The sequence below is a fragment of the Nicotiana tabacum genome, chromosome 2 (assembly GCF_000715075.1).
Source record: "Nicotiana tabacum cultivar K326 chromosome 2, ASM71507v2, whole genome shotgun sequence".
NCBI lineage: Eukaryota > Viridiplantae > Streptophyta > Magnoliopsida > Solanales > Solanaceae > Nicotiana > Nicotiana tabacum.
This window is the reverse complement of record NC_134081.1, coordinates 78,754,572-78,764,558: the sequence shown is the minus strand read 5'-3', so window position 1 is coordinate 78,764,558 and position 9,987 is coordinate 78,754,572.

Below are 9,987 nucleotides of genomic sequence, written 5' to 3'. Positions count from 1 at the left end.
CCGGGTCAAATCTCTACCCCGCAATGCTCTTGCCTCTGGACTCGTCCTCCAAATGCTTTGAATCTTTTCACAATCAGTACAATACCATCAATACGCGCTAATGGAATAAATTCCACAAGAAAAGTTACAAAATTAGACCAAAACCTGAAATTGGCTCAAACCCGGCCCCCGGGCCCACGTCTTAAAATCCGACAAAATTTACAAAACTAGAAAGCTCATTCACTCACGAGTTTAACCATACTAATATCATCAAAATCTGACATCGTTTGGTCCTTCAAATCCTTAAATTACTTTCCAAAAATTCCAAGCCCTAACCCCTCATTTTCACTAATTACCATGATTAAACAACGAAAAATTACTATATATACAAGTATTAGGGCTCAAGTAACTTACCTCAACGAAACACCCTTGATTCCCTCTTCAAAACCCTCCAAGAGCTCTAAAAACCGAGTTGAAATTGTGAAGAATGACCAAAAATTCGCGAAGGGTTCAATTATGCCTTTCTTCCCAGCAAAACCGCACATGCGGCCTACGCTTCTGCGCCCAAAAGCCCGCATCTGTGGAAGTCACTTAAGGTCCTAAAACCCGCACCTACGATCACCTCTTCGCACCTGTAGTCTCGCAGGTGCGACCCTTCATCCGCTTCTACGATAAAACCCTAGGCTTCCAAACCCCGCACCTGCTACTAAATTCCGCACCTGCGAAACTCGCACATGCGGTTCCCAACCCGCATGTGCGGCCATACCAGAACAGCAACACCATCTGCATTTTTCCCAACTTCAAACTTCCCATTAACCTTACAAAATCATCCCGAGGCCCTCGGGACCTCAACCAAAGATACAAACAAGTCCTATATCAACATACAAACTTAGTCGAACCTTCGAATCACTCAAAACAACATCCAAACACCAAATTACCCTGGAATTCAAGCCTAAGAACTTCTAAATTTCCAAATTCGGCAACCGATGCCGAAACCAACCAAACCACGCCCGAATGACCTCAAATTTTGCACACACATCACAAATGACACTACAAACCTACTCCAACTTTCGGAATTCCATTCCGACCCCGATATCAAATTTTCCATCACCGACCGAAATCGCCAAATTTCCAATTTCGCCAACTCAAGCCTAATTCTACCACGGACCTTCAAATCACATTTCGGACGCACTCCTAAGTCCAAAATCACCTAACGGAGCTAACAGAACCATCAGAATTCAAATCCGAGATCGTTTACACATAGGTCAACATCCAGTTGACTTTTTCCAACTTAAGTTTCTACTTAAGAGACTAAGTGTCTCAATTCACTCTGAAACCACTTTGGTCCCGAACCAACTAACCCGATATAGCATAATATAGCTAAATAACATAAAAAGAAGTAGAAATGGGGAAAACGGGGCTATAACTCTCGAAACGACTGGCCGGGTCGTTACATCCCCCCTCTTAAACATCTGTTCGTCCTCGAACGGGTCTAGAAACATACCTGGAGTCTCGAATAGGCGTGGATATCTGCTCCGCATCTCCCGCTCGGTCTCCCAGGTGTCCTCCTCTACATGCTGACCTCTCCATTGTACCTTCACTGAAGCTATATCCTTTGACCTCAACCTTCGAACCTGCCGATCCAAAATAACCACCGGCTCCACATCATAAGTCATATCACCCTTCAACTGAACCGTGCTGAAATTCAAAACATGGGACGGATCTCCAATATACTTTCGGAGCATGGAAACATGAAACACTGGATGCACACTTGACAAGCTGGGTAGCAAGGCAAGCTTATAAGCCACCTCCCCTATTCTCTGAAGCACCTCAAAAGGCTCAATGAACCAGGGGCTCAACTTGCCCCTCTTCCCAAACCTCATAACACCTTTCATGGGTGATACCTTCAGCAAAACCTTCTCCCCAACCATAAAAGACACATCACGGACCTTCTTATCTGCATAGATCTCCTACCTAGACTGCATCGTGCGAAGCCGCTCCTGAATCGATTTCACCTTATCTAATGCATCCTGGACCAAGTCTGTACCTAAGAGCCTAGCCTCACCCAGCTCAAACCATCCAACCGGAGATCTACACCTGCTCCCATATAAAGCCTCGTACGGAGCCATCTGAATACTCGACTGATAACTGTTATTATATGCAAACTCCGCGAGTGGCAGAAACTGGTCCCATGAACCCCCAAAGTCAATGACACAAGGACGCAATATGTCCTCTAACATCTGAATAGTGCGCTCGGACTGCCCGTCCGTCTGAGGGTGAAAAGTTATGCTCAACTCAACCTGAGTACCCAACTCTCACTGCACGGCCCTCCAAAACTGTGATGTAAATTGAGTACCCCTATCTGAAATGATGGAAAATGGGACACCATGCAGGCGAACGATCTCTCGGATGTAAATCTCAGCCAACCGCTCTAAAGAATAAGTAGTACCAACTGGAATGAAGTGCACAGACTTGGTCAGCCAATCCACAATAACCCAAATAGCGTCGAACTTCCTCGAAGTCTGTGGGAGCCCACCTACAAAGTCCATAGTGATTCGCTCTCACTTCTACTCCGGGATCTCTAATATCTGAAGCAAGCCACCCGATCTCTGATGCTCATACTTAACCTGCTGACAGTTGAGATACCGAGCCACAAACCCAACTATATCCTTCTTCATTCGCCTCCACCAATAGTGCTGCCTCAAATTCTGGTACATCTTCGCGGCACACGGATGGATGGAATACCGCGAGTTGTGGGCCTCCTCAAGAATCAACTCTCGAAGCCCATCTACATTAGGCACAAATATCATGCCCTGCATTCTCAGCACGTTGTCGTCACCAATAGTCACATCCCTAGCATCACCTCTCCAAACCCTATCCTGAAGAACAAGCAAGTGAGGGTCATCATACTGACGCTCCCTGATACGGTCATAAAGAGAAGACCTGGAGACCACACAAGTCAATACTTGACTAGGCTCCGAAATATCTAATCTGACAAGCTGGCCCGCTAAGGCCTGAACATCCAATGCCAAAGGTGTCTCTGCTGCTGGAAAATATGCTAAACTCCCCAAACTCTCTGCCCGGCGACTCAAAGCATCGGCCACCACATTGGCCTTCCCCGGATGGTACAAAATAGTGATATCATAGTCCTTAAGAAGCTCCAACAATCTCGGCTGACGCAAATTAAGATCCTTCTGCTTTAACAGATACTGCAGACTCCGGTGATCTGTATAGATCTCACAATAAACCCCATACAAAAAATGACGCCAAATCTTCAAGGCGTGAACAATGGCTGCTAACTCAAGATCATGGATATGATAGTTCTTCTTATGGGTCTTCAACTGGCGCGAGGCATAGGCAATCACCCTACCCTCCTGCATCAAAACACAACCAATGCCTATCCTCGAGGCAGCACAATACACAGTGTAAGAACCTGAAGCTGATGGTAGAACTAACACTGGAGCTGTGGTCAAAGCACTCTTGAGCTTCTAAAAGCTCTCCTCACACTCATCCGACCACCTGAATGGAGCACCCTTTTGGGTCAATTTGGTCAAGGGCGATGCAATAGATAAAAATTCCTCCACAAAGCGACGATAGTAACCCGCCAAACCAAGAAAGCTCCTAATCTTTGTGGCTGAGGACGGTCTAGTCCAACTCTGCACCGCCTCTATCTTCTTCGGATCCACCTGAATACCCTCGTTGGATACCACGTGACCCGAGAATGCTACTAAACTGAGCCAAAACTCATATTTGGAGAACTTTGCATAAAGTTTCTCCTCCCCCAATCTCTGTAATACAATCCTCAAATGCTGAGCGTGCTCCTCCTAGCTACGAGAGTACACTAGGATGTCATCAATGAATACAACAACGAATGAGTCCAAATAGGGCTGAAATACATTGTTCATCAAATGCATGAATGCTGCTGGGGCATTGGTCAGCCCAAAAGACGTCACTAAGAACTCATAATGGCCATATCGGGTCCTGAAAGATGTTTTAAGAATATCTGCATCCCGAATCTTCAGCTGGTGATAACCGGACCTCAAATCAATCTTGGAGAACACCCTCGCTCCTTGAAGTTGGTCGAATAAATCATCAATGCGAGGCAAAGGATATTTGTTCTTGACTGTGACCTTGTTCAACTGCCTGCAATCAATACACATTCTCATGGAACCATCATTCTTCTTCACAAATAGCACTGGTGCACCCCAAGGTGATACACTAGGCCGAATAAATCCCTTATTAAGGAGTTCCTGAAGTTGTTCTTTCAATTCCTTCAACTCCGTCGGTGCCATATGATATGGTAGAATTGAAATAGGTTGAGTGCCTAACACCAAATCAATACAAAAGTCAATATCCCTATCATGAGGCATGCCCGGCAGGTCTACAGGAAACACATCCGGAAAATCACGTACCACCGGAACAGAATCAATGACAGGAGTCTTTGCACTAACATCCCTCACAAAAGCCAAATAAGATAGGCAACCCTTCTCAACCATGCGCTGAGCCTTCAAATATGAAATCACCCTACTTGGTACATAATCTACAGAACCGCTCCACTCAACCCCCATTCCCGGCATAGCCAATGTCACCGTCTTAGCGTGACAATCTAGAATAGCATGACATGGAGATAACCAATCCATACCCAATATCACATCAAAGTAGACCATACTGAGCAACAAAAAGTCCACTTGGGTCTCCAGACCCCCAATAGTCACCACACATGACTGATATATGTGGTCCATAATAATAGTATCGCCCACAGAAGTAGATACATGTACAGATGAAACTAAGGACTCACGGGGCATATCCAAAAAATGGGCAAAATACGAGGAAAAATATGAATACGTGGAACCAGGGTCAAATAATACTGAGGCATCTCGGTGACAAACTGAGACAATACCTGTAATCACAGCATTTGAAGCAATAGCATCTAGTCTGGCAGGGAGAGCATAGAAACGTGCCTGACCAGCCCCTAATCTGCCTCCCCCTCTAGGGCGACCCCTAGCTGACTGAACTCCACCCCGAGCTGACTGGGCGGGTGGTGAGGTAGCTGGTGCTGTAGTCGGAGGCTGACTCCTCTGCTGAGATAAACCTCCATGACGACGAGGACACTGCCTCCAACTCTCTGGTGCTGGCGGTCGAAACTGAAGGGAACCCCTAACACTAGGATGACTGGTAGAAGAACCTGGCATGGAATATCCCTGAACAGGTGGAGCACGGGACAAACTCTGAACTGTAAGGGCACTAAGTGATGAGTGGCCCTGATGAGAACTGTGAGAATCATGGTGTAACGACCCGGCCGGTCGTTTCGAGGGTTATAGCCCCGTTTTCACCATTTCTACTTCTTTTGTGTTATTCAGCTGCATTATGTTATATCGGGTTAGTTGGTTCGGGACCAGAGTGGTTTCAGAGTGAATTAAGACACTTAGTCTCTTAAGTAGAACTTAAGTTGGAAAAGTCAACCGGATATTGACCTATGTGTAAATGATCTTGGATTTGAAATGTGATGATCCCAATAGCTTCGTATGGTGATTTTGGGTTTAGGAGCGTGTCCGAAATATTATTTGGAAGTCCGTAGAGGAATTAGGCTTGAAATGCCGAAAGTTTAATTTTTGAGAAGTTTGACCGGGGGTTGACTTTTTGATATCGGGGTCGGAATCCGATTCTAAAAATTGGAATACCTCTATTATGTCATTTATGACTTGTGTGCCAAATTTAAGGTCAATCAGATGTGATTTGATAGGTTCCGGAGTTGTTTGTAGAAATTAGATATTTCAAAGTTCATTAGGCTTGAATTGGGGTGTAATTCATGGTTTTAGTGTTGTTTGAGGTGATTTGAGGGTTCGACTACGTCCGTATGATATTTTAGGACTTGTTGGTATATTTGGTTGAGGTCTCGAGGGGCTCGGGTGAGTTTCAGATAGTTAACGGGTTGGATTTTGGACTTGGAACCCTGCTGAAATTTTTCTGATACACCATTTGGTTTCCTTCATCGCGTTTGCGAGTGAAGCCTTGCGTTCGCGAAGAGAAACTGAGAGGCCGGAAATATTTGCTCTTCGCGTTCACGAAGAGAAGCACGCGTTCGCGAAGGGTGGACCGGGGGTGCATCGCGAACACAAGATGTGTTACGCGTTCGCGAAGAAGAGAGGAAGCAGCCGAAGCCCCCAGGCAATTGGTCTACGCGTTCGCGTAGTGAGAGGGAACGAAGCATCACATTCGCGATGGGTTGAACGCATTCGCGTAGAAGGCATTGAAGCGGAGGCATTTTGTGCTTCGCGAACGCGAGGGTGATGTCGCGTTCGCGAAAGAAGAATTTGGACGGGAGGTATTTTGTGCTTCGCGAACGCGAGGCACTGATCGCATTCGCGAAGAAGAAAAGTTTGTGCAGTGAGTTCAAGTTCTGAAATCAGTTTTTGGCGATTTGGAGCTCGGAAGTGAGGCGATTTTGGGTGACTTTCAGAGAAAATAACGGGGTAAGTGTTCTTAACTCAATACTGGTTTAATTACCCAAATCCATGGTTGTTTTTATCATTTAATTGGTGAATTGAGTTGGGAAAAGTTGAAAACCATCTTGGTTTAAATCGAAGATTTGAGGGTCGAGTTGGGTCGGATTTTTGTAAAATTGGTATAGTTAGACTCGTGGTTGAATGGATTTTCAGATTTTGTAACTTCTGTTAGACTCGTGGTTGAATGGATTTCCAGATTTTGTAACTTCTGTCGAGTTTCGAGACGTAGGCCCCGCGGTCAATTTTTGAGCTAATTTTTGGATTTTTATGAAAAATCATTATTATCTTGTGGAATTAATTCCAATGAATTTTATTGACTGAAACAAATTATTTATGAACAGATTTGAGGCGTTTGAAGACCAATTCACGAGGAAAGGACATTACAGAATAAGAATTTCGCGGTTTGAGGTAAGCAACGATTGTAAATCTAGTCCTGAGGGTATGAAACCCCGGATTTCGTATCATTCTACTATTTTGAAGTGGCGCACATGCTAGGTGATGAGCGTGTGGGTGTGCACTATTGGAGAATTGTGACTTGGTCCGTCCTGTAGCAACTGTAAAGTTGCATACTTTGTTGAAACCATTTGATACTTATATGTTTTAGAAAGAATTTCTGTAAATTGGGCTGAATGCCATGTTTTGGCCTTGCGCTAATGCTATTTGGACCCTTAGGGGTTTTTTCTTACCATCCTCTCACTGTTTTCGATTGAAAATCTATACTCAGTCATGTTTATACTTGTTTACCGCATAACTCAGTTTTATGACTCTATTTTGATGCATATAAATGTTGTTTTGGGCCGAATGCCCTGTTTTACTGAAATGCCCGAGTGACTTGAGAGATTTATGACTGAGTGAGGCTGAGGGCCTGATTTGTGAGGATGAGTGTCGATCGGGGCTGCCCGCCTGCAACATATTTATGACTGAGTGAGGCCGAGGGCCTGATTTGTGAGGATGAGTGTGGATCAGGGCTGCCCGCCTGCAGCATACTTTATTATGATAGCACGTGAGTTGTCCATGCAGATTATAGCGCTTGGGCTGAAGGAGCCCCTCCGGAGTCTGTACACACCCCTAGTGAGCGCAGGTACCTAGTGAGTGCGAGTGCCGAGTGCTGAGTGGCTGGGAGGCATGAGTGATTGTGAGGTATGCCCGAGTGGCAAGAGTGATTGTGAGGTATGCCCGAGGGGCTGTATATGAGTGATGTTTTGCCCTTGGGGCTATTTATGATTTCATTATTTTTGCTCACATTTGCATTGAGCCGAGGTTTCCCCGAGGGACTGTATATGAGTGATGTTTTTCCCTCGGGGCTATTTATGATTTCATTATTTTTGCTCACCTTTGCATTGAGCCTTTGTTTGAAAAACTATTAGAAAATTATCTTTAAATGATTCTTACTGGAACCGGGTTTAAACGAGTTGATTCGATTCAAACACTGATTTTTAAAGCATGTTGTACTTTACTGAGATTTCATGATATGAACGTTATATGCTTTATTGCTCGTCACTACTGCTCAGTCTTTATTATTGTTGTTACTTACTGAGTTGGCGTACTCACGTTACTCCCTGCAATTGTGTGCAGATTCAAGTATAGCTGGATACGGTAGCAGTTATTGAGTGTTCTAGTTGCAGGTTTTTCTTGGAGATAGTAAGGTAGCTATTTGGCGATCGTAGCCCATGCTCTTCTCCCTCTTATCTTTCTCTGGTTGTATTTAGATATTTTCCAGGCTGAGTTAGCCTTGATATTGTTAGACAGATTGTAGTAGATGCTCATGACTAGTGACACCCCGATGTCGGACTTTTCTTTTCCGCACGTCTATTTTTCTTTGATTTGAACTCTTTAAATGGAGGTATGTTAAATAACCTTAAAATTTTCTTTGAAATGAAAATATCGGTTTGTTTTGAAAATGATTTGGCTTGCTTAGTTCCACGATAGGCGCCATCACGACAGAGGTTAGTTTGGGTCATGACATATGGCCAGATGATGCACCCCGATGAAATGGCCGAGCTGACTGAGCCTGTCTGAAATGACGATCTCTACCGTGCTGGAACTGACCCCCAAAAGGAGCACCGCTGAATCCACCCTGACCACGAGGCCTCTTGGCCTCTCTCTCAACCCTCTCCTGACCGCGAACCATCTCAATCTGCCGAGCAATGTCGACAACCTCATCAAAAGTAGCACCCGAAAACCTCTCTCTGGTCATGAGCAACTGTAGCTGATAAGTGAGACCATCAATAAACCTTATGATTCTTTCCCTGTCCGTGGGAACCAACCAGATCACTTGACGGGCCAACTCAGAGAATCGCATCTCATACTGTGTCACAGATATATCACCCTGGCGAAGCCGCTCAAACTGTCTGCGCAGCTCCTCTTGGGATCGAGGCACGAACTTCTCCAAAAAGACCACGGAGAACTGCTGCCAAGTAAGGGGTGTTGCACCAACAGGCCTACGCCTCTCGTACGTCTCCCACCATATGAGTGCAGCCCCAGAAAACTAAAAGGTAGTGAATGAGACCCCACAAATCTCCAGAATACTAGCAGTACGGAGTATCCTCTGACACATGTCAAAAAAGTCTTGAGCATCCTCTCTCTCTGTGCCACTGAAAGGTGGTGGCTGAAGTCTCCCAAACCTCTCCAACCTACGCTGATCATCCTCAGGCATAGCAGGAACCACATAATCCTGAGCAACAGCAACCGGCTGCGCTGGTGGTGCGTCCGATGTCTGAAGTCCCTGAATAACTGTAACATCCCGGAAATTTTTGAAGTTTTTCAGTGTAAAGCCCTGTAAATTTTGCAAGTGAATTCAAGGTTTCGTGGTGCCGGAGTAGGCTTACGTGTTTGAGGATTGTATAAAATCTTCTGCATGATGATGCTATGTGAATTGTTAATAAAGGTAAAGTATGTGAAGTCACAGTAGGCCTTATGGAATTTTGAAAGGATATAGGCTAAACCATGAGTATGATGTTTTCCTATTATTGTTCTCCGTGTACCCGATATTTCATGTGTCTATGTCTAATAAGGTGAAGATAAGGGATAATGGGATTGTGATGAGCAACTATTTGCTATCCTTGTTAGAAAAGTTCGGGAGTTGAGATTGTTTCCGTTAATGTGTTATGGCGAAGTCTGTAAGTCGAGGAGACCACATGGAGGGGCAAAAGTATTAAGGAAATAAAATATCCCTACTTGAGTGTATAGTTAAATGATTGTGATTTGAAAGGTACTTCTGTGTGTTATGATTTAAATATGTGCAGCTCATATCCAGATACCACTCTTGATACTATAATGCCTGTAATGATGAGATTAGTGACGTTGTTATACATGGTGATGCTTTGTCAAGTTGTGGATGTGTTGTTAGGAATTGTTTTGGTGTTACTCTGGCAGGTGGATATGCCCAGTTACAGGGGAGACTCTAGCAAAATTTTTGAAAATTTAGGAAGTTAGCCAAATTTTGAAACTACTGGTGTGTCTAAACCAACAGTTGAACCACATTGAATGCTAATGACGGATT